The 22,385-nt window shown below is 38.0% G+C and overlaps 1 protein-coding gene and 1 pseudogene across 1 annotated transcript in view; both read right to left on the bottom strand.

Moving 5' to 3' along the window:
• The window catches only part of HPSE2 (heparanase 2), a 771,012-nt gene that overhangs the window by 629,434 nt on the left and 119,193 nt on the right, over window positions 1–22,385 (bottom strand). The gene's annotated exons all lie outside the window — the stretch shown is intronic.
• LOC102875445 lies at window positions 4,780–6,154 on the bottom strand (annotated as a pseudogene).

The raw sequence follows: 22,385 nt of genomic DNA, 5'->3' as shown, positions 1-22,385 counted from the left end.
TGCATGCCTTTCATGACCAGGGAACAGAGTGATTTTATCTCAGTAAGTTAACGAAATAGACCCTGCAAACACAAGTCAATCTAGAAAGCAGATACAATCAAAGAGAGAGAAACCCAGCAGTCATCAGTGAGAAAGATCAAGTTTGATTGTTTCATAATTATACATCCATTGGTCTATATCCTTCACACCAACAATGTTAAAGCACAACTTAAACTACTATTCACTTTTCCCCAAAGAGAAAAGCGAAAGTAAAAAACAAAAATAGTAGAGACCCTGAAAATTGCACTAGAGCATTGAGAAGCCAAAACAAAGGGAAGAGATGCTAAAGCAAAAAAACTGAACAGAAGATTTCAAAGGGAAACTTGAGAAGGTAAAGAAGAATGCAGAGAGCTGGAATTAAAAGATAAAAAGGGAAGAACTCTGCATTTCTCAAGCTGGAAAAGCTAAAAACAAATTCAAGCCTCCAATTGCAATACTGAGTGATGCTATAGGAACTATTTTAAATGATCCAGGAAGAATGTTGAGGGGGGGAAATAGGAAAAGAGAGGATAAATAATGAATATTGCCTTGGAACAGAAGAAGAAAAGAATTATTTAAAAGGAATATATAATTGGGCATTATACATACGACAACAACTCAGAATAAGAGGTACACTGCAAAGAAGGCTGGGGGAGGAGAGGAAGGAGGAAATTGTGCAACAATGAGTGAATATGTTTAAAAAAGTGAACTGGAGGAGGGAGAAGGAAGGCTGGGGGTAAAATGTACAAAAATAAATGAATGAAAATCCAACTTTTCTGTAAACCTTTACTAAAATAACTATTCAAATAAAAATGTTATTTTAAAAAAGACGGAAGGAATATACATAGTTATTTTACTAAAAGGAACTGGTCAACACTGAAATAGTTCAGGAAGTAGCATATGACCAAAAGCCAATGAGGAAATGAAGGAGGAAGTTCAAGCAGTATTGAAGGCACCGGGAAAAATAAGACCCCAGGAATCAATGGGATGCCAAATGACATGTTTCAACTAACAGATGTAGCCCTGGACATGATCACCACCAGTCTATGGCAGAAAATCTGGAAAAAAGCTTCCTTGCCAACTGACTGGAAGATATCAGTATTTGTTAACATTCCCAAAATAAGTGATCCAAGAGAATACAGAAATTATTGAACAAAATCATTAATATCATATGCAAGCAAAAAGATATTGCTGAAGGTCATCCAAAAAGGGCTAGAACAGTACACTGACAGAGAACTAGCAGAAGTTCAATCTGGGTTTAGAGGAGGGCACAGGACATTGCTGGTGACAGATGGCTGAAAATAGAGAATAGGAGAAGAATGTATATTTGTGCTTCAAATATACTGACTATGCGGAAGCATTTGACTGTGTGGATCATAACAAATTATGTCTAACATTGAGAAGAATGGAAATCCTAGAGCATTTATTTGTGCTCATGCAAAACCTATACCAAAAAGCTGTTGTGCAAATGTTCAAACAAAGCAAGGGTACAATGCATAGTATAAAATTAATAAAGGTAAGCATCAGGGTTGCATCCTCTCTCCATAACTATTCAATCTATATGCTGAGCAAATCATTTGAGAAGTTGGAATGTACGAAGAAGAATGTGGTATTAGAATCAGAGAAAAGTTCATCAACAACCTCCATTAAGCAGATATAGAACTTTACTTGCTGAAAGTGAGGAGGACTTGAAATGCTTGCTGCAGAAAATCAGAGATTACATCTGAACATCACAAAAACAAAAAGTTCTCACCACTGGACCATAGGCAACACAAATGAAAAAAAAAAGAATGTAAACCATTTTATCTTACTTGGATCCACAGTCAACATCTTTGGTACAAGCACTCAGTAGATCAAGAGATGTATTGCATTGTGCAAGTCACCTCTCTGGGACCACTCTAAATTAATGAGCAGCAATGATGTCAGTCTGAAGACTAAGGTGCCTGATTCAAGTCATGGTCTTTTCAATAATTTACTTTGCACCTGAAAGTTGGACAACAAGCAAAGATGACAGAAATATAATGGATGCCTTTGAGCTGTGAGGATGGAGAAGAGCACTTAACATACCATGTACAGCAAAAAAAACCAAACAGATATGTCTTGGAGAAAGTGCAGAAAGAATGCTCCTTGGTGTCAAAGATGAAAAACCTTCATTCTTCATTCTTTTTTTTTCAAGAGTAAAATGTCAGTTTTATTTAGAACTTTACAAGTACCAAAAATAAGGCATGAAATGCTTGTTAAGTACACATATATAGGCCATTTTTAAAAAAGGCTAGAAACCACTAAATTGTGTTGAGACTATTACTAAGGCACTTTGAATTCAAATATCCCATGAGTTACCTGGACTCTTAACATCTATCGTATTTAGATGTTCATAGTCTTTTACTATAAAAAATTTTCTTAATAAGATGGTTCAACATTACCTTTTTTTCCTCTAGAAGACAAGAATTTTAAGCAAGTATGAAATACATCCTAATAAAAATCTTGTGATATGCTCAGTTTCAAAAGGTATTTGTAACATAGTTAACATTTCTGCACCTGGATGTTTTCATCTTTAAACATACTTTGTTTCAATCACATCAATCACTAAAAACCATACCAGTCCAGAAGATTATACAATTTGGTAGAAAGGCTTAGATATTACCAACTAAGTCATCATATTAAAAAATTCAGCATTTTTATAAAACTATTCAAAGGTTACAGAGTTTCAGACATATATTTCAAAATATGTCCCTAAAATTTTATATATCAAATATATATCAAAAGGAATTGGCAAACAAAGAAGAATTTAATGAAACAACATATGAGCAAGAACCTATGGTGATGAAAGAAGTAGTTCAGGCTGCTTTGAAGGAAATGGCAAAAAATAAGGCCCCAGGAATAGATGGTATACCTATTGACATATTTCAGTTAACAGATGCTGCCCTGGACATGCTCACCCAGTTGTGCCAAGAAATCTGGAGAACAACTACTTGGCCAATCGACTGGAAGAGATCTATATTTGTTCCCATCCTAAAGAAAAGTGACCCAACAGAGTGTGGAAACTATAGAACAACATCATTGATTTCATATGCAAGCAAGAGTCTACTGAAGATTATCCAAAAACGACTAAAAAACACATCAGCAGAGAGCTGCCAAAAGTCCAGGTTGGGTTTAGAAGGGGTCATGGTACTAGGGATATTGTAGCTGATGTTAGATGGATCTTAGCTGAAAGCAGGGAATACCAAAGGAATCTCTATCTATGCTTCATTGACTACGCAAAGGCATTTGACTGTGTGGATCATAACAAACTGTGGCTGACTCTGAGAAGAATGGGAATCCCAGAACACTTGATCACGCTAATGAGAAACCTATACTTGGACCAGGAGGCAGTCGTCAGAACAGAGCAAGGGAACACTGCACGGTTCAAATTTGGGAAGGGCGTATGCCAGGGATGTGTCCTATCTCCGTACCTTTTCAACCTGTTTGGAGATCAGATTATCTGGGAGGCTGGGCTCTTTGAGGAGAAATGTGGGGTCAAGACTGGTAGACGATCTATCAACAATCTGTGTTATGCAGATGACACAATTCTGCTTGCTGAAACTGAGGAGGACCTGAAGCGCTTGCTGCAGAGGGTCAAGGACTGCAGCCTCCAATATGGATTAAGGCTCAATAATGTCAAGAAGACAAAGATTCTCACCACTGGACCAATTGGCAGCATCAGGAAGGATGATGAAGAGATTGAGATTGTTCACAGCTTTAGTTTGCTTGGCTCCACAGTCAACACTCTTGGCACCAGTAGCCAGGAAATTAAAAGGCATATTGCCATGGGAAAGTTTGCTGTTAGGGACCTCTCCAAAATACTGAAGAGCAATGGAGTCTCTCTGGAGACTAAGGTGCATCTGATACAAGCCATGGTCTTTGCTATCACTTGTTTTGCATCAGAGAGTTGGACAATGACAAGGAAGACAGAAGGAGAATTAATGCCTTTGAGCTGTGGTGCTGGAGAAGAGGATTGAGAGTACTGCTAGGAAATGGACTGCTAGGAAAACAAGCAGATTCATCCTAAAAAGCGTTAAATCGGGTGGTTCCTTGGAGGCAAGGATTCTGAGGCTCCGTCTAACATACTTTGGACATGTTGTGAGGAGAGACCGGTCCTTGGAGAAGGACATCATGCCTGGGAGGGTGGAGGGACAGCACAGGAGGGGAAGGCCCTGTATGAGGTGGATTGATTCAGTGACTGGGGTAATTGGGATGGGAGTGTCAGAGACAGTGTGACTGGCACAGGACAGAGCAGAGTTTAGGGCTGTTGTACAAAGGGTTGCTACAAGTCGCAAGCGACTTGACGGCACATAACAACAACAATATTTTTTTTTAATTAAAAAAAGGACTCATCTTAAGATATAAGTGAACCACACAGCTATAATATGAAATTATGGATTTTAAATGGCACTAATGCTTCTGTCTTCAGTATAATGCACTACAAATTTAACAAATAGTTGGCAAAGGGGAGAACAACCTAGATTCATTTTAAGTAACTTAAAAATTTGTAAAAGTCATTATCTCATTATCTAAGTAATATTGCCTACTTGGGCATATGTACTGACCTTATATTTGAAAATAATTTTCCATAAATGATGGTTATTGTGTCCATCCATGAGATAGAGAACAAGTAAATAATACAGCAAATAAAAACAGTAAAAAAATCAAAGCACACACCCAATTTTTTTAATAACTTCCATTTGTAATGATCTTCCTTTATGATGTTCAAGAATGACTGTTCTATAGGTAACTAGAGTTCTTTCGATACTTTTCCCTCTTGCTACCAGTAGGAACAGAATAATATTGGTTCTCGAATACTTCAGAAGATGCTTTCTTTTTAGAAAAAGCAAATAGTTTTTCCTCTAAAAGTCTTCTGATTCCTTCAAGCTTCAGTCTCCCTTCTTGGTGAACTCTTTTAAGATGTTCAAATGTGGCCTGCAGCTCTCTTTTTGCTTCTTTCAATACGGCTTCCTTCTCCTTTACTCGTTGCACAAACATCTGTTTCATCTTATCTTCCTTCTTCTGGCGTTCACCATAGAATTCATGTCTTTTGGCTTCCTAAGTCTCCTGAAGACTGACTGGCTTATTCTCTGGGCCCATGTCTTTAAAGCCCAGTTCCCCCAGTTTGCAACTCCTGTAAAGTTCATAGTGTCTAGTGTGAGTTTGTTCTGGAAGATCTTTCTTATTTTTACAAATGAGCATTTCTCGGAGCTTTACAAAGTCACAATGGTTCTCATTTTCCATTTGTATGACACTCCGTGGATACTGACGAGCTTTGACCATCTTATTTCCAACTTTGACCTCATCCATACTGCCTATAACAGCAAATGGTAAGAATGTGCATTCATTGAAGAACTGATTTTAGCAATAGTCTCATCATTTGTTGGGAACTGATATATCTGGACACCATTGCTAACCAATTCATTCATGAGCTTGATCTTGAATTTCTGTAATTCGCTTTTAGAAACTGCATCTGCTTTGGCAATCACTGGTGTAATGTTCACCTTACTGTCAAGGTTCTTCATGGTTAAGAGATCAAGTGTCTTCAGAGAGTGACCAGTAGGGGAAATGAAGTAAAGGTACAAATGGATGCCAGAGTCATTATATTTGTACAGAGACCATTTGATCGATCTTCAGTTCTTCTTGGAAATAGGCCTCAAATTGAGCTTCTATGTAGTCGACAATGGGTTGATAGCTCTCATCTTTGTTTATTTGGTCACCAAATCCCACTGTATTCACAATGGTCAACTTCAATCGAACATATCTTTTCCTGGAGTTCATACGTCTGAGCCTTAAGTTTAACATGTGGGCAAAAATGTGAGGGTTCATGGTCTTCAAAGTTAGTATTAAACAATGTGTCAATCAGTATTGAGTTCCCAATTCCAGTTTCCCCCACACAAAGAATATTAAAACAAAAGCCTTGCTGAATGGATCTATTGACCAGCTGATCAGGCAAACTCTCAAAACCAACATGGCCAGACATAGTTAAGGAACGGATATTGTCTTTTTTATTTTGTTGCTGTTCATCTTCAGGTATTTGTGAGGGCACACACATTGATTTTGTTGACATGTTTGTTTGAAAAAGCGGGTGCCACGACATTTCGGAGGAGGCCATCGCCCGCAGCGGGAGTGGAGCTAAGGGCGGCATGGAGGCCCAGCTGCGGCCATGGTCTCGGTCCCTGCGCACCCCGAGCGGCACAGTCTGGGCAGCAGAGGTGGAGCCGCCTATTCTTCATTCGTGATCCTACGGTACTTCCCAAAATGTTTCTGTATCAACCAATTCTTTTTGGTATAGTGATTCTGTGCTTTATCTTTCATTTTTATCTTTTCTTTTTGAGCATATTGTGAGGAGAGGCTATTCCTTGGAAAGGGTCATCATATTCAGAAAATTAGGAGGTAGGAGAAAGATGAATGTCCTTAACAAGATGGATTGACACAGTGAGTGCAGCAATGAACTCAAGTATGTCAGGAATTATGAGGATGGAACTTCAATTCCTCTTCATTTTTCCCTATTCATTGTCCAGCTTTCACACACATATATTCTTGTTGTTGAGTAAGAGCAAGTAGGAATTACCCATAGCTGATCCTCTAGCAGGTTTTCAGAAGCAGTAAATTCACCGCCTTTCTCCCGTGGAGCATCTGGTGGATTCAAAGCCTGTACTTTTGTGTTAGCAGTGCAATTCCTTACCACTAAGCCACCAGAGCATACATCGAAAATATCATGGCTTTCATCAGGCATCCCTTTGTCCTCAAAGTGACATGTTTGTTTTGTTAACACTTTAAAGAGGTCTTTTGCAATAAATTTGCTCAATAACATATATCATTTAATTTCTTGACTACTGGTTTCCTGGCCACTGATTGTGGATTCTTGACACTATCAATGCTTTTCCATTCATCATGATGTAGTTTATTGGTCAAGTTGTGAGGATCTTTGTATTCTTTGTGCTGAGGTATAAACTATAACAAAAAATGTAACTTAATTTTCATTAGTATTTCAACTCTCTTTTCTTTCAGTAAACAAGATTGCTTCATCCGCAGGTTGCAGGTTGCTTCGAAACTATCCTCCAATTTTGATGCTGCATTCTTCTTAATATTGTTAACTTCTAATTATTTGCTCTGCATATATATATACGAAACAAACATAACAAAATCATACAACACTGCCAAAAATATTTTCTAATTTTAAACAAGCAATATTTTACTATTCTTTTTGAATGACTGCTTCTTGGTGTATACATAGGTTTGGTTTTTGTTGTTGTTTTTTAATAAAATTTTTATTTTATACTGGTAAACTTACACAGTTCATATACATTTTTTTCTCATTTCTCACATTGGATCTTTCCCATTTCTTTTATCCACTTCTCCCTCTACCCATCAAATTGTGTGACCCTGTGATTACCACCACCAACACCATCCTCCCATCTACCCTCACACCTCTGCTCCTAACCTCCCCCACTTGGATCCTCATACACATTTTACTAGTTATCTATTTCTACAATAATAGTATCTGTACTTATGTACTTAAGTTAGTTCACTTAGCATAATGTTCTCCAGTCCCTCCCAAATTATATAGTGATTTTCAAAATCATTACTCCTGCATATATACATATGCATAATAACAATTACAATGAAGAAAAAACTTCCATTGTTATTAGATCAATTCCAATAAATAATAATCCTTTGGAAACAGACTGCCTCATCTTTCCCCTACGAAGTGGTTAATGAGTTCAAACCATTGATCTTTCAGGTTTGCAGCCCAATGCTTAATCTACCATCAGCAAGGATGTCCTCATCATTAATATCCCTTATTCTATGTCCTCCTATGAATTCAACTTGAATTTCCGCAGTTCGTTATCAATGTATTACTACAAACATGATTGAATTAGCTTCAGTAAATTTTACTTGCATGTGATAGTAATGCTATTATCCAATAATTTCCATAATTCTCCCAAGTAATTTTCTCTGGAATGAATACAAATATGAATCTCTTATAGTTGGATGACTAGGTAGCTATTTTCCAAATTCCTTGGTGCATAAGAAGGAGTACTCGCAATGTTGAATCCATTTGCTGAAACATATCAATTTGTATTCTGTCACATTCTGGACCCTTCTCTTTCTCCATTCCTTTCATTAGCTGAGATTTCTTTCATCAATATCACTGATTCTTGATCCTATGCTACTTTCCAAAATGTTTCCATATCAAGTAATTCTTTTTGGTATAGTGATTCTGTGCTTTATCTTCCATATTTTTTTAACTCTTCCTATGTCATTCAACTGCTGCCCATAGAATCCTTCAATACTACAACCTGAGGCTTGATTTCCCCACCCACCCATCCACCCTCTTCAGTTCTGTCATTTTGGGGACTGTCAAGGCTATTCTTCCCTTTTGGTATTTGAGCTCCAGGTCCCAGCACATTTCATTAAAAGACCTTACTTTGTTGTCAGGACTTTTGTTGTTATTGTGTGCCGTCAAGTCGCTTGTGACTCATAGCTACCCTATGCACAACAGCCCGAAACTCTGCTCTGTCCTGTGCCAATCACACTGTCTCTGACACTCCCATCCCGATAACCCCAGTCACCGAATCAATACACCTCCTAGAGGGCCTTCCCCTCCTGCGCTGTCCCTCCACCCTGCCCAGCATGATGTCCTCCAAGGACCAGTCCAGAGTATGTTAGACGGAGCCTCAGAATCCTTGCCTCCAAACAGCCACCCAGTTTAACCCTTTCCAGGATGAATCTGTTTGTTTTCCTAGCAGTCCATGGTATTCTCAATTCTCTTCTCCAGCACCACAGCTCAAAGGCATCAATTCTCCTTGTGTCCTCCTTGGTCATTGTCCAACTCTCTGATGCAAAACAAGTGATTGTGAAGACCATGGCTTGTATCAGATGCACCTTAGTCTCCAGAGAGACACCATTGCTCTTCAGTACTTTGGCGAGGTCCCTAACAGCCGACTTTTCCATGGCAATGCGCCTTTTAATTTCCTGGCTACTGGTGCCAAGAGTGTTGACTGTGGAGCCAAGCAAACTAAAGCTGTTTACAATCTCAATCTCTTCACCATCCACCCTGATGCTCCCAATTGGCCCAGTGGTGAGAATCTTTGTCTTCTTGACATTGAGCCTTAATCCATATTGGAGGCTACAGTCCTTGACCCTCTGCAGCAGGTGCTTCAGGTCCTCCTCAGTTTCAGCAAGCAGGGTTATGTCATCTGCATGATGCAGATTGTTGTCAGGATGTTCTTTGAAATACTCTGCTCAGTTCTTAGTTTTCACCAATTTTCCATTTGCTTTAGTATTCTACACTCTAGAGGAAATTTAAGAGTTTCTTCTGGCATACGTTTTGCTCTTTTCTTTCTTTCCTGTATTTCTAATGACTACTTTCTTCATGGATGATGTCCTTGATGCCATTCCACAACTATTCTGTTTTCAGTCATCAATATTGAGTATATGAAATCTATTCTTGCTATAGGCTCCAAATTCAGATAAGAGATAGTCAAAATTGATTTTGGCTCTTGTGGATGTGTTTTTTTCCCCTTAAGTTTCACTTGAACTTGCATAATATGAGCAACTGATGGTCTGTTTTGCAGTTAGTCCATGATCTTGTTTTGACCCTATATCCTCCTAGAAAGCTTCTCCATTGTTTTTTCACAAATATAGTCAACTTCATTCTTGTGTATTTCATCTGGCATAGTCAGCATCTATAATCACTCCCTATGTTGTTGAAAAATTTTTTCCCACTGATCTTGTAAAATTCAATCATATAATCTCTGATATGGCTTTTATGACAGAGACTTTTTTTCTAACCAATGATCTTTCTTTTTCCCAATTTCTGCATTCCAATAACCAGTAATTATCAATGTGTTTTGATTGCATAGTTGATCAGTTTCAGACTATACTGAAAATCCTCAATGTCTTCTTATCTTTGACATTAGCAGTTAGTATATAAATTTGAATAACATTAACTTGTCATCTTCATATACATGTACATGTTATCCAATCATTTACAATGCTATATGTCAGAACAGAGGAATGTCTATCTGATTATGCAAAGGCATTTGACTGTGTGGATAATAACAAACTGTGGCTGATTCTGAGAAGAATGGGAATCCCACAACACTTGATCGCGCTAATGAGAAACCTATACTCGGACCAAGAGGAAGTCGTCAGAACAGAGCAAGGAAACACTACAGGGTTCAAAATTGGGAAGGGCGAACGCTAGGGATGTGTCCTGTCTCCATTCCTTTTCAGCCTCTATGCAGAATAGATTATCCGGGAAGATGGGCTCTATGTGGAGAAATGAGGCATCAGGATTGGTGGAAGATCTATCAACTATCTGCGTTATGCAGATGGCACAACTCTGCTTGCTGAAACTGAGGAGGACCTGAAGTGCTTGTTGCAGAGGGTCAAGGACTGTAGCCTCCAATATGGATTAAGGCTCAATATCAAGAAGACAAAGATTCTCACCACTGGACCAATTGGTAGCATCAGGACGGATGGTGAAGAGACTGAGTTTGTTCACAGCTTTAGTCTGCTTGGCTCCACACTCTTGACACCAGCAGCCAGGAAATTAAAAGATGTATTGCGATGGGAAAGTCTGCTGTTAGGGACCTCTCCAAAATACTGAAGAGCAATGGTGTCTCTCTGGAGAGAAAGGTGTCTCTCTGAAGACTAAGGTGCATCTGACACAGACCATGGTCTTTGCAATCACTTATTATGCATCAGAGAGTTGGACAATGACTAGGGAGGATAGGAGAATGCCTTTGAACTTTGGTGTTGGAGAAGAGTATTGAGTGCACTATGGACTGCTAAGAAAACAAACAGATTCATCCTGGAGAGGGTTAAACTGGGCTGCTCCTTGGAGGCAAGGGTTCTGAGGCTTTGTCTGACATACTTTGATCATGTTGTAAGGAGAGACCGGTCCTTGGAAAAGGACATCATGTTTGGGAGGGTGGAGGGCAGGTGAAGGAGGGGGAGGCCTTCTATGAGGTGGATTGATTCAGTGACTGGGGTAATCTGGATGGGTGTGTCGGAGACAGTAAGATTGGCACAGGACAGAGGAGAGTTTAGGGCTGTTGTACATAGGGTTGCTATGAGTTGCAAGCGACTCGATGGCACATAACAACAATGTCAGAACAGATCCTGAAATGTTCCTTTTAATAATGAATGTGATACCATTCATCTTCAATTGCTCACTCCATGCAGAAAGACTATCCAAGGTAAAATTGTCAATACCAAACCATAACTAATGCCTAGGACATCTATCTTCATGAGTTCCATTTCCTTTTTTGGTAACTTCTAATATTTTTATATTAATACTTTCTACATCTCATGTTCCAAATTTTAATGAATGTAGCATCTCCTTTCAGTATAGTGTTGTTGTTGTTGGGTGCCATTGAGTCAATAGTGACCCTATGAACATCCAATCTATAATCCTGCCGTATACTCTTCCGTCTCTGATATTCCCAAGCTCATTGTTACAGTCACCATGTGAAGCCATCTTGTTGAGCATCTGCTTCCCTATCTCTGATCCTCCACCGTTCCCAGAATGATGTCTTTCTGCAAGGACTATCTTCTCCTGACAACATGCCCACTATATGTAAAACTAAGTTTCACCATCCTTGCCTCTAAAGAATATATTGTACCTCCTCCAAGACAGACTTGTTTGTTCTTTTGGCATTCCATGGGATAGTTAGTACTCTTCTGAAAAACCATAATTCAAAGGTACTGATTTTTCACCTTATTCAATTTCCAACTTTCACATTCATAGGAAGTAAATGGAATGTTAGGGGTTAGAATTTTCTTTTCAGTGTCTTTTAATGTCTACAATAGACAAAGGCTAAAAATCTTACTGTAGCCATGTTATATAAGCTTAAAAATCATCTTGAAACACATTTGCAACTTATAAATATTTCTAAACAAATATTTTAAAACAAACAGTACTAGGAGTAGGGCTCATATTTTGCATCCCTGAGCCATCAGTATTGACATTACCACAGAAAAACTTCTCTTTCATCATTAAAACCTTGTTCCTCTCAGCAGATCTGTGATACTTTCTAGCTTCCCACAGGGAATTATTTAACTCAATTTCTAAGGGCCAGATTCTGCCCTTGGATACATGTGAGCAATAAGTATTGACGTCAATGGAAATTCTGGGTGTGCATCTGAGAGCAAACTATGGTCCTCTGCATATTCCTAACATGACTGCTGAAATTCTCCTTGTTAAAACTGGTTTGATTTTAGCTTTTTCTCTTAACTGTGCACACATTATCAAAAGTGATGCACGAGGGCTAGGATCAAATGAAGACCTGCTTGACAGCTGGGTAGGATTCTGGGTGGCCTTTTGATCTAAGCAATGAATTAAATTTTAAGTTCTCAAAGTTCTCATTCTGCTACTGAACTAAGAATCAATCCAGTGCAAGATTTTACATTTCCAGATCCATCTCCTAGTTAAAGATAAAATAAAGCTAAGATTTCAATTAATAACCTTTTAAAACAGTTGTTGAGAGTTTTATAATGGAAGTTGGATCTAGTCAATACCAAAACAGTTCAGTTTTCTTTTTTTCTTTAAATTTGTTTTTCTTTACTCATGATTTTAGGTGAGTTTTTTCTTTTAATTCTTTTTTCTTGTATTGCATAAATTCCAGGACATTCATATATTTAAATACAGCTGAAGACATACTGGTAAAGTGGAGATCTTGAACTAATAGTTGTCCAAAGAAGAAAAGAAAGACTTCTAGATTTCTCACTCTTCCTCATCTAATCTCTAGCCCACATCTGTAGTAAGCATATCTTTGGCACATTACACACTCTTCATTCCTACATATATAGTCAATCACCAAGAGCTTTCAATTATACCTTCCTGCACCTCATCTTCCTTTTTTAGTTCTACTATCTCTAGCTTTTTGTCATTGTCTCCTTGTTGACAACAATAACCATATTCATTGCTCTGGCAATGAATTTAATTCTCCTGATATAAATCCTAGCTGTTCTCTACCTACTGGAGTGTGATGCTTTCACATTTCAAATCTGTGGATGATACTCTCATTAATGTAATCCAAAAGCACCGCATTGTCTTTAGGTAATACCTAAAAGTCCATTATCTGAGATGTCCCAAAACTACAAATTCAGTGTATCTCTAAATAGTTCTAATCACATCATCATTTTTAAAGACAAAGACTTAAAATGCTTATGATAAATAACATGTTATTTGGTAGAATGGGTATATTCACAATGAAAAAGTAAAACATGCATGACAAATTTCAGTTTTACAATTTTACTGAGGGAAAGGCATATCTGATTCAAAGAGTATATTTTTGTGGTTGCTTAGGCTTTGAATTAATTCATCTGAGGCCAGAAATTAACCAGATTAAACTTTTTATATTATAAAAACACATTTGTAAATAATTTTTAAAAATATTTAACGTGGAGATCCCACCCTCAAATTCTATTACACGTAATTCTTTTTAGAACTGTAACTCGATAAAATACCTATTCAATGATCCTGAGTACTGGACTTTCAAAGTGTGGTAAAGCATAATCTTTGTCCTTGAAAATCATTCCATAAATTTTTAAGTCAATGGTATTGTGTGCAAATCTTAATCCGAACTCAGAATACTCTGATTCTTTCTAATGATTTTAGAATCATTTTTCTTTTCCCCAAGACTGTAATTATCTGTCCCTTTCTTTAATTCCCAAACCCCTTCCTTATTAACTCTCTAAGCCCATCTCTTTCCTATACACTCCTTGCTCAGACCTTCCCTGTTAAACTGAGCTCTTAAATGTCTCCAAGACATACGAACAGCTCAGAGTCTGCCCATGATCTAGTCCATAAACTTCAAACATTCTTTACCCTATTACCACTATGATATGCTCACCAATGACTTTAAATATTTTTCAAACATCATCTTCTCAATTAATTTGCCCCCAGTGCTCTACTAAAAAACGGAAGGTCTAACAGAACACTCTATGCCCCCTTTTTCTACTTTTTTCCTCCAAATATTGAGTTATTAAAAGTACTTACTCTTACTTTCTAAAATTATCATTGCTGTATTCTTCAGTCATTAATCACCAGCATATAATGAAGCCCAGTAAACATATTCCAAATGATAGAAGTAAGCATGCCTGAGAAGAAGCTGAAACATTTGGGAAATACTAGCTGTTCCATAGGAGAAAGATAGGCAATCTCCTTCCTTGTGGTTTACTGCCTCTAAAAACACCACTGGAGGGTTCCAAATCTATGGTACAACAAAAAACACACACACAAAAAAAAAAAACAACAAAAAAAACAAGGAGAGTCCTAGTGGATGAGTGTATAAGAGACAAACTGTCTAAAATATTAAACTGTCAGATATGAGTCAGTGCCAACTCAAAGGCACATAACAACAAACAACAGTAGTACTGTGGTTAAGTGCTTGGCTATTAACTGAAAGGTCAGAGATTCAAACATCAGAGATTCCACAAAAGAAAGATGTAGCAGTGTATATTCCTAAAGATTACAGCCTTGGAGGCCCTATAAGGCAATTTTACTCTAACAGTGTTACTACAAAGAGAATTAACTTCCTGGTAATGAGTTACAACAACAAGTTTTTCCAACACTAAACCACTATCAGGATACTCTCACAAGCATAAAGTTAACTATCTATAAATATTGTTGTTGTTGTTGTTGTTGTTGTGTTATGTGCCGCTGAGTCGTCTGTGACTCACAGTGACCCTATGTAAAACAGCCCTAAACCCTGCCCTATCCTGTGCCAGTCTCACTATCTGAAACACCTACTGCCGTTACCCCAGTCACTGAATCAATCCATCTCAAGGGTCTTCCTCTCCTGCGCTGTCCCTCTATCCTCCCAAGCATGACGTCCCTCTCCAAGGACCTGTCCCTCCTTATAACATATCCAAAGTATGTCAGACGAAGCTTCAGACTCCTTGCCTTAAGGAGCAGCCTGGCTTCACCCTCTCCAGAACAAACCTGTTCATTTTCTTAGCAGTCCATGGTATACTCAATACTCTTTTTCAATGCCACAGCTCAAAGGCATCAATTCTTCTTCTATAATTCCTAGTCATTGTCAGTAAGTTTAAATGCTTTAGTCAGAAATACATGAAATTATAAATAGATGAATGAGGTAAGAAAAATACCTCAATGAATGTATTCTAATATGGTGAGATCTATGTAAAATTACTAAGGTTATTTCCTAAAAACTATTCTTATGCCTGCACATTCCTATTTTATCAGACTCCATTTTAACAGTTTTATATAAGTGACAGCTCAGTTTTTTCAACATATATGACCCAAGATCTATCTGCATTAAAAAGCATCTAACATGCTTATTGCTAAAAAACGCAATTCCATGCCTCTCTGAATAATCTCTGGAGCTGTAGTCTAGGACTTTTTAATTTTTCAACAGGTTTCCCGATGATTCTTGTACTTACATAAGTTTGAAAACCACTACTTCATTCCAGCTATTTTCAAAACATACTGTAGTCATCTTTGCTCCAGCCTCCCTCCATCAAGAATCTCCCTGAGTCCAGATGGTCATAACACAAGCATGTAGTCCATGGGTGGGGGGTGGGGTCCTGCTAACTCAAAGGCCATGGCTACCTAGTGGTCTGGATCTACCAGTGGCTCTGTGGGAGAAAGATGGCCAGTCTCCTACAGTTTGAATTACAACCTTGGAAGCCCACTGGTCAACTGGTTGTTTTCTGACTGCACACCAGTGAGTTTCATGTTTTGAGGAGAGAAATGTTTTGTTTTGTTTTAGGGATGAAATAACTTTCTTCTTTAAAGGGCAATAAGCCTTCTGAGAAGTTATTTATAGAGCAATATTTCTATCACAGACAAAATTTCTCATTAAAAAAGTGTTTCACAGACTGTTGCAATAATATGCTGTTATGTTCCTTCCAGTCAGAACTGACTCATAACTGATCTGCCAGTGAGCAGTGAGTTTTGTGAGACTGTAAGTTATGTGGGGAAAAAAACCTGCCCATCCTTTTCCCGCAGAGCAGCTGGTGGATTCAAACCATGCGCCTTTAGATTGGGAGCATAACTCCTTACCACTAGGCCACCAGAGCTCCCTAAAGTAAAAGTATTAAATTGAATTTATAATATTAGTTGATTCTCAAGTAGACATAGCTGCAACAAAACTTAATAAACTGCTAACACAGAGGAGTTCCATGATCTTGAACCTTGTGGTACAGGAGAAGTAACATTATAATTTTTGCCAAAGTCACTCAACTGCTACAAAAACTGAACCCATGTCTCCAAACTTTAATCCATGATTATTTCTAGAATAGCCTACAGCTGCACTAATCTATAAATAAGTTAATATTATTGCTGCTGATGCTGTTGTTGTTGTTATGTGCTGTTGAGTCACTTGTGACTCATAATAACACTATATACAACAGCGCTTAACTCTGATTTATCCTCAGCCAACCTTACTATGTCTGGTACACCCATCCTCATTACCCCAGTCGCTGTGTCAATGTCTCTCATCCAGGGTCTCCCTCTCTTGCACTGTTCCTCCACCCTCCCAAGCATGATGGCCCTCTCCAAGGACTGGTCCCTCCTTGCAACACACCCAAAGTATGACAGACATAGCAGCCTGGTTTCACCCTCTCTAGAATAAACCTGTTTGTTCTCCTAGCAGTCTACTCCAGCACCACAGCTCAAAGGCTTCAATTCTCCTTCTATCATCCCTAGTTATTGTACAGCTTTCTGATCCATTGCAAGAAATTGTGAAGACCATGTACTGGATCAGGTGCACCTCAGTCTCCAGACAGACATCATTGCTCTTTACTACTCTGGGGAGGTCCCTGACAGCAGATTTTCCCAATGCTGTTCATCTTTTTATTTCCTAGCTGCTGGTACCAAGAGTGTTGATTATAGAGCCAAGCAAACTGAAGCTGTTAGTAATCTCAATCTCTTCATCTTCTATCATTGTGCTCCCAATCAGCCCAGTGGTGAGAATATATATACATATATATATACATATATATATACATATATATATACATATATATACATATATATATATATGTATATATATGTATATATATATTACATTGAGCTTCAATACATATTTAGGGCTTCAGTCCTTGACCTTCTGCAGTAAATGCATTAGGTCGTCCTCAGTTTTGGCAAGCAAGGTTCTGATATCTGCATAATGCAGGTTGTTGATAAGTCTTCCTCCAAACCTGATGCCACATTCTTCTTAATAGAGCCCAGCCTCCTGAATGATCTGTTCTGCATATATTTAAAAAGGCATAGAGACAGGACGCATCTCTGGTTTACACTCTTCCAGATTTTGAACCATGCAGTGTTTCCTTTCTCTTTTCTGACAACGTCTCTAGGTTCAAGCATCAGTTTCATATAAGCACAATCAAGTGTTCTGGGATTCCCATTCTTCTCAGAATTAGCCACAGTTTATTGTGATCCACACAGTCAAATGCCTTTACCTAGTCAATGAAACATAGATAGACATTCCTCCGGTACTCTCTGCTTTCAGCCAACATCCATTTAACATTAGCCCTCATACCACGGCCTCTTCTAAATACAGCCTGCACATCTGGCAGTTCTTTGCTGATGTGCTGTTCCAGTCGTTTTTTTATGACTTTCAGCAGAATCTTGCTTGCATGTGATATTAATGATACAGTTTGACATTTTTCACACTGTGCCAGGTCACCTTTCTTTGGAATGGGAACAAATATGGATCTCTTCCAGTCTCTTGGCCAGGTGCTTATCCTCCAGATTTCTTGGCACAACTTGATGAGTGCATCCAGCACAGTGTCTGTTGCTGAAATAAATCAATTGGTATGCTATCAATTGCTGAAGCTTTGTTTTTTGCTGATTCATTTAGAGTAGCTTGAACTTCTTCATCACCACAGTTGCTCATGAGTTGTTTCAAGAAATTATTCTGTGTCCGCCAATTCCTTTTGGTACAGTAACTCTGTATACTCCTTCCATCTTCTTTTAATACTTCCTGGATCATTTAATATTTTGCCCGAAGCATCCTTAAGTATTACAATTCAAGATTTGAATTTGTTCTTAAGCTTAAGAAATGCGGAATGAACTCAGGACTTTTTATTTTCTGGCTCCAACTCTTTGCACATTTCATTATAATGCTTTGCTTTGTCGTCCCGTACTGCCCTCTGTTTAGCTCCTTAACTTCCTGATATCTTCCCTTTACTTTAACTTCTCAGCATTCTCATGCAATATTCAGAGTCTCATCTGACATCCATTTTGGTCTTTTCTTCCTCCTCTGTCGTTGTACTGGCCTTTTGCATTCTTCATATATGATATTCTTGGTATCCTCCCACAGCTCATCTGGTCTTTACTCATTAGTGTTCAAGGCCTCAAACCTGTTTCTGAGATGATTTTGAAACTTGAGTGGCATAGACTCAAAGTCAAATTTTTGTTCCTGTGGATTTGATTTTAACCTTCTTTAGCTTCAACTTGAACTTGCCTGCGACTGTCTCTTCCACAATCAACACCTAGAAAAGTTTTCACAGTTGATATTGAGCTTCTCCAGTGATTGTTTACACAGATGTAATTGATCTGATTCCTATGCATATCAGGTGAAAGCCATGTGTATAATCTACATTTATTCTTCTTATAAAAGTGTCTGCAGTGAATAAAACATTGTTTGTACAGAATTCTATCATTATATCTTTAGCCTCATTTCTGTCATCAAGTCCAAGTTTTCTGAATACTGATTCTTATTCCATTTCCAACTTTTGCATTCCAGTCACCCATTATTATTAATGCATCTTGATTGCATGTTTGATTAATTCTGACTGAATAGTAGAAACATTTTATTTTCTCCTTTTTGGTTCTAGTTGTTGGTGCATATATTTTAATGATAGTGATATTCACTGGACTTTGTGGTATGCATATAGTTATTATCTTGTCACTCACAACATTGTGTTTCAAGATGGATCTAGAAATGACTTTATTAACTATGAAAGCAGTCCCATTTTTGCTCACCTTTTCGTCTCCAGCATAGTAGATCACATGATTATATCATTCAAAATGCCCATACCAATCCATCTCATTTTGTCAATACCTGGCATGTCAATATTTATGCATCGCATTTCTTTCTTAACAATGTCCAATTTTCCTACATTCATGCTTCTCACATTCCAATCTCTAGTGTCTGCTTACAACTGTTCTTCCTCCTTTCTGTTTCTATATTTGAGGGCTCAGCCTCAGTCACCTTAACTGCTAGTCTACTCTAAGTGTGCTCTATTGTGCATAGGATTTTCAAAGGTCTGTTATCTTTTTTTATTTTTTTAATTTACTATTAATTTCAATGAAAATCTACAGAGACTTTGGATTTTCATTCATTCCTTGTTGCACTTTTCTCCCTGCCAACCCCTGCCCCCAGAACCCTCTTGGAAAAGTAAAAGAAAAATTTTTTCATTATTTTACAATCCCTCCCCCCAGGTTCACTCCACTATGCAGCCTTCACTCTGAACTTCCATCATGACAAAAATACCTAATCACATATCCCTTTTAAACAGGTTTTTCCCCCTCTGTATACATTTTTGAACCCCTCTTTCTCAGTCTCCCCCCAACCCCGAGTCCTGTTTTACAACAATGGCACCATGCAGTATTTGTCCTTTTGTGACTGAGATATTTCACTCAGCATAATGTCCTCCAGGGTCACCCATTTTGAATAATATTGCATGAGTTCCTTGTTTTTCAATGCAGTGAAGTATTCCATTGTGTGAATATACCACAGCTTCTCTATCCATTCGTTTGTTGATGGGCACTTAGGTTGTTTCCAACTCCTTTCTATTGTGAACAAAGCTGCAATAAACATGGGTGTGCATATATCTGCTTGAATGTCAGTTATGGTCTCTTTGGGACATATTTCCAGTAGTGGAATTGCTGGTTCAAATGGTATCTCTATTTGCAACTCTTGAGAAAAGTGCCATACAGCCTTCTACAGTGGTTGCACCATTTTACACTTCCATCAACAGTGAATAAGAGTTCCAGTTTCTCCACAAGCTCACCAGCATTTGTTGCTTGTTGTTCTGTTAAATTTTGTTGTTCGGACTGGGGTGAGATGATGTTTCATAGTTGTTTTGAGAAGGCCTGTTATTTCAAAAGTAGATGGCCAATCTTTCTTCCTAGTCTGTCTTAATTTGAATGCTCAGATTTGGAACAGTATCGGATAGACAAGCATTCTACAGAAAGGAGCAGATGAAAAACATTTCCCAGTTATAGAAGCAACCAACATATTCAGTGTTGCTCCCCACCCTTGGCACGTATGTCTTGACCTATTCCTTTCCTTGTTCCACCAGCATCCCCCTTCCACTCTTGCCTACCTCATTCAACATCCCTCTCCCCCTACCCAGCCCTTGATATAATGGCTTAGGTCTCAAGACTTCTAGGAGAGCACTTTAAAATTACACATGTTGCTTTCTGTGTGAATCACAACAAATTCTAGAAAACATTGAGAAGAATTGGAATTCCAGAATTTAATGTGGAACTTAATTGTGCTCATGCCAAAACTATACATAGAATAAAAAGCAGTTGTCCAAACAGAATAAGGAACACTGCATGTTTTAAAATCAAGAAAGAACATATCCTTTCTCCATATCTATTCAATCTTTACTAAACAAATCATTTGAGAAGCAGACTATATGAAGAAGAATGTGGCATCAGGATTGAAGAAAGATCAACAACAATCTGTGATATGCAGGTGACACAATCTTGCTTGCAGAAAGTGAAGACAATTGAAGCACTTACAGAAGAAAAACTATAGTCTTCAATGTGGATTACATCAAAAAGACAAAATTCTGCATCAATGGCAACATCATGACAGATGATGGGGAAAAAATGAAGATGAAGAAGTTGCCAAATATTTCATTTTACTTGGATCCAGAATCAACACCCACAGCATCACCAGGCAAGAAAGACATATGAATTGGGAAAATATGCTGTAAAGGACCTCTTTAAAGTATTGAAAACAGAGACATCAGTTTAATGACTAAGGTGTGCCTGCTTCAAGCCATTTTCAAGGTATTTTCACTTGTTTCCTATACATATGAAAGTTGGACAATGAATAAGGAAGACCAAAGAAGAATCAATGCCTTCAAATTATGGTGCTGCCAAAGAGTATTGAACATATCAGGTACTGCCAAAAGAGCAAACCAATCTGTCATGGAGGAAGTGCAAACCAGGGTGCTCCTTAGAAGTAAGGATGGTGAAAGTTTATCTCACATACTTTTTGTATGTTAGTCCTTAGAAAAGACATCATACTGGGAAAGATGAAAGAGAGGAAGACTCTCAAGGAGATACATTCACACAGTGATTGTACCAATGGGCTACAACATGGTGGGGATTACGACAGTGGTTCAGAAAGGGGCAAGTTTTCAATCTTTTGTTCACAGGATCATTGTGGAACCTGGTAGACTCGATGTCATTTAACAACAAAAAATACTTGCTGTGTTGTTTGCCCATTTCTGTTTCTTTAAAAAGTGGAGTTGGTCTGATTAAAAAAGAAAGGCATAAAGACTTCTATGTATGCTGCATTTGGTATTCTGTATTTAATTCCCTGTCGTGGCACTTCTTGATAGCTTATGCCAGGATATTCATCTGCCTCAGCTGCTTTTAATTTACTGTTTTGTGGGGGCATGAATGTCATTATTGTGTTCCTTATTTCAAATTTTCTTGATGTTGCAATTCTGCCATATCCTGATTTTTTTTAAATTCTCTCGTCCTTTTACATATTCTTTTTCATTAAAATATACATGGCTTTGTTAACTTAAAAGGCTTTACATTCTCTATAAGCTTTTCTTTTCAAGTTTCTGTAACTCAAAAGTTCATCTCATCCTTGCATGAACTCAAATGGTGAGAAACCAGATGTCTGCAAACAAATAATAATTTTAAGGAGTGTTTTGAAAGTATACTCTTCAGATTATCCCAATCTTAAAACATATGGGAGCAATGAAGGCCTACTGGTAACGAGCTGTGCTGCCAACTCCAAGGCATGTGGTTCAAATCCACCAGCTGCTCTGTGAAAGAAAGGTAGGCAATCTCCCTCAGTATGATTTTCTGCCTCTGAAAACATGCTGGAGGATCAGCTATGAGTCAGTTCCAACTCACCTAAAACATAACATCAATAATTATTTTATTATCATTAATAGTTAGATAGCAGAGTGTCACAATCCAGCTAACCCATTTTAATGATAGTACAATTTGGTCTTAATGTTCACTTTAAAGTATTTCCACTAATGCTTTGCAAGTAAAGTCAGCTTGCTATATGCAGTGAAAAGACACACATTCTACAACAAAACATTTTCTAGAAGAAAAGCATTTAAAAAACCCTTGGTTAGCTGAGAATAAATAC

This window comes from Elephantulus edwardii, unplaced genomic scaffold (genome assembly GCF_000299155.1).
Source record: "Elephantulus edwardii isolate Elephantulus edwardi_28Jun2011 unplaced genomic scaffold, EleEdw1.0 scaffold00006, whole genome shotgun sequence".
In the NCBI taxonomy this organism is placed as follows: Eukaryota; Metazoa; Chordata; class Mammalia; order Macroscelidea; family Macroscelididae; genus Elephantulus; species Elephantulus edwardii.
This window is presented reverse-complemented; position numbering and strand designations above follow the sequence as displayed.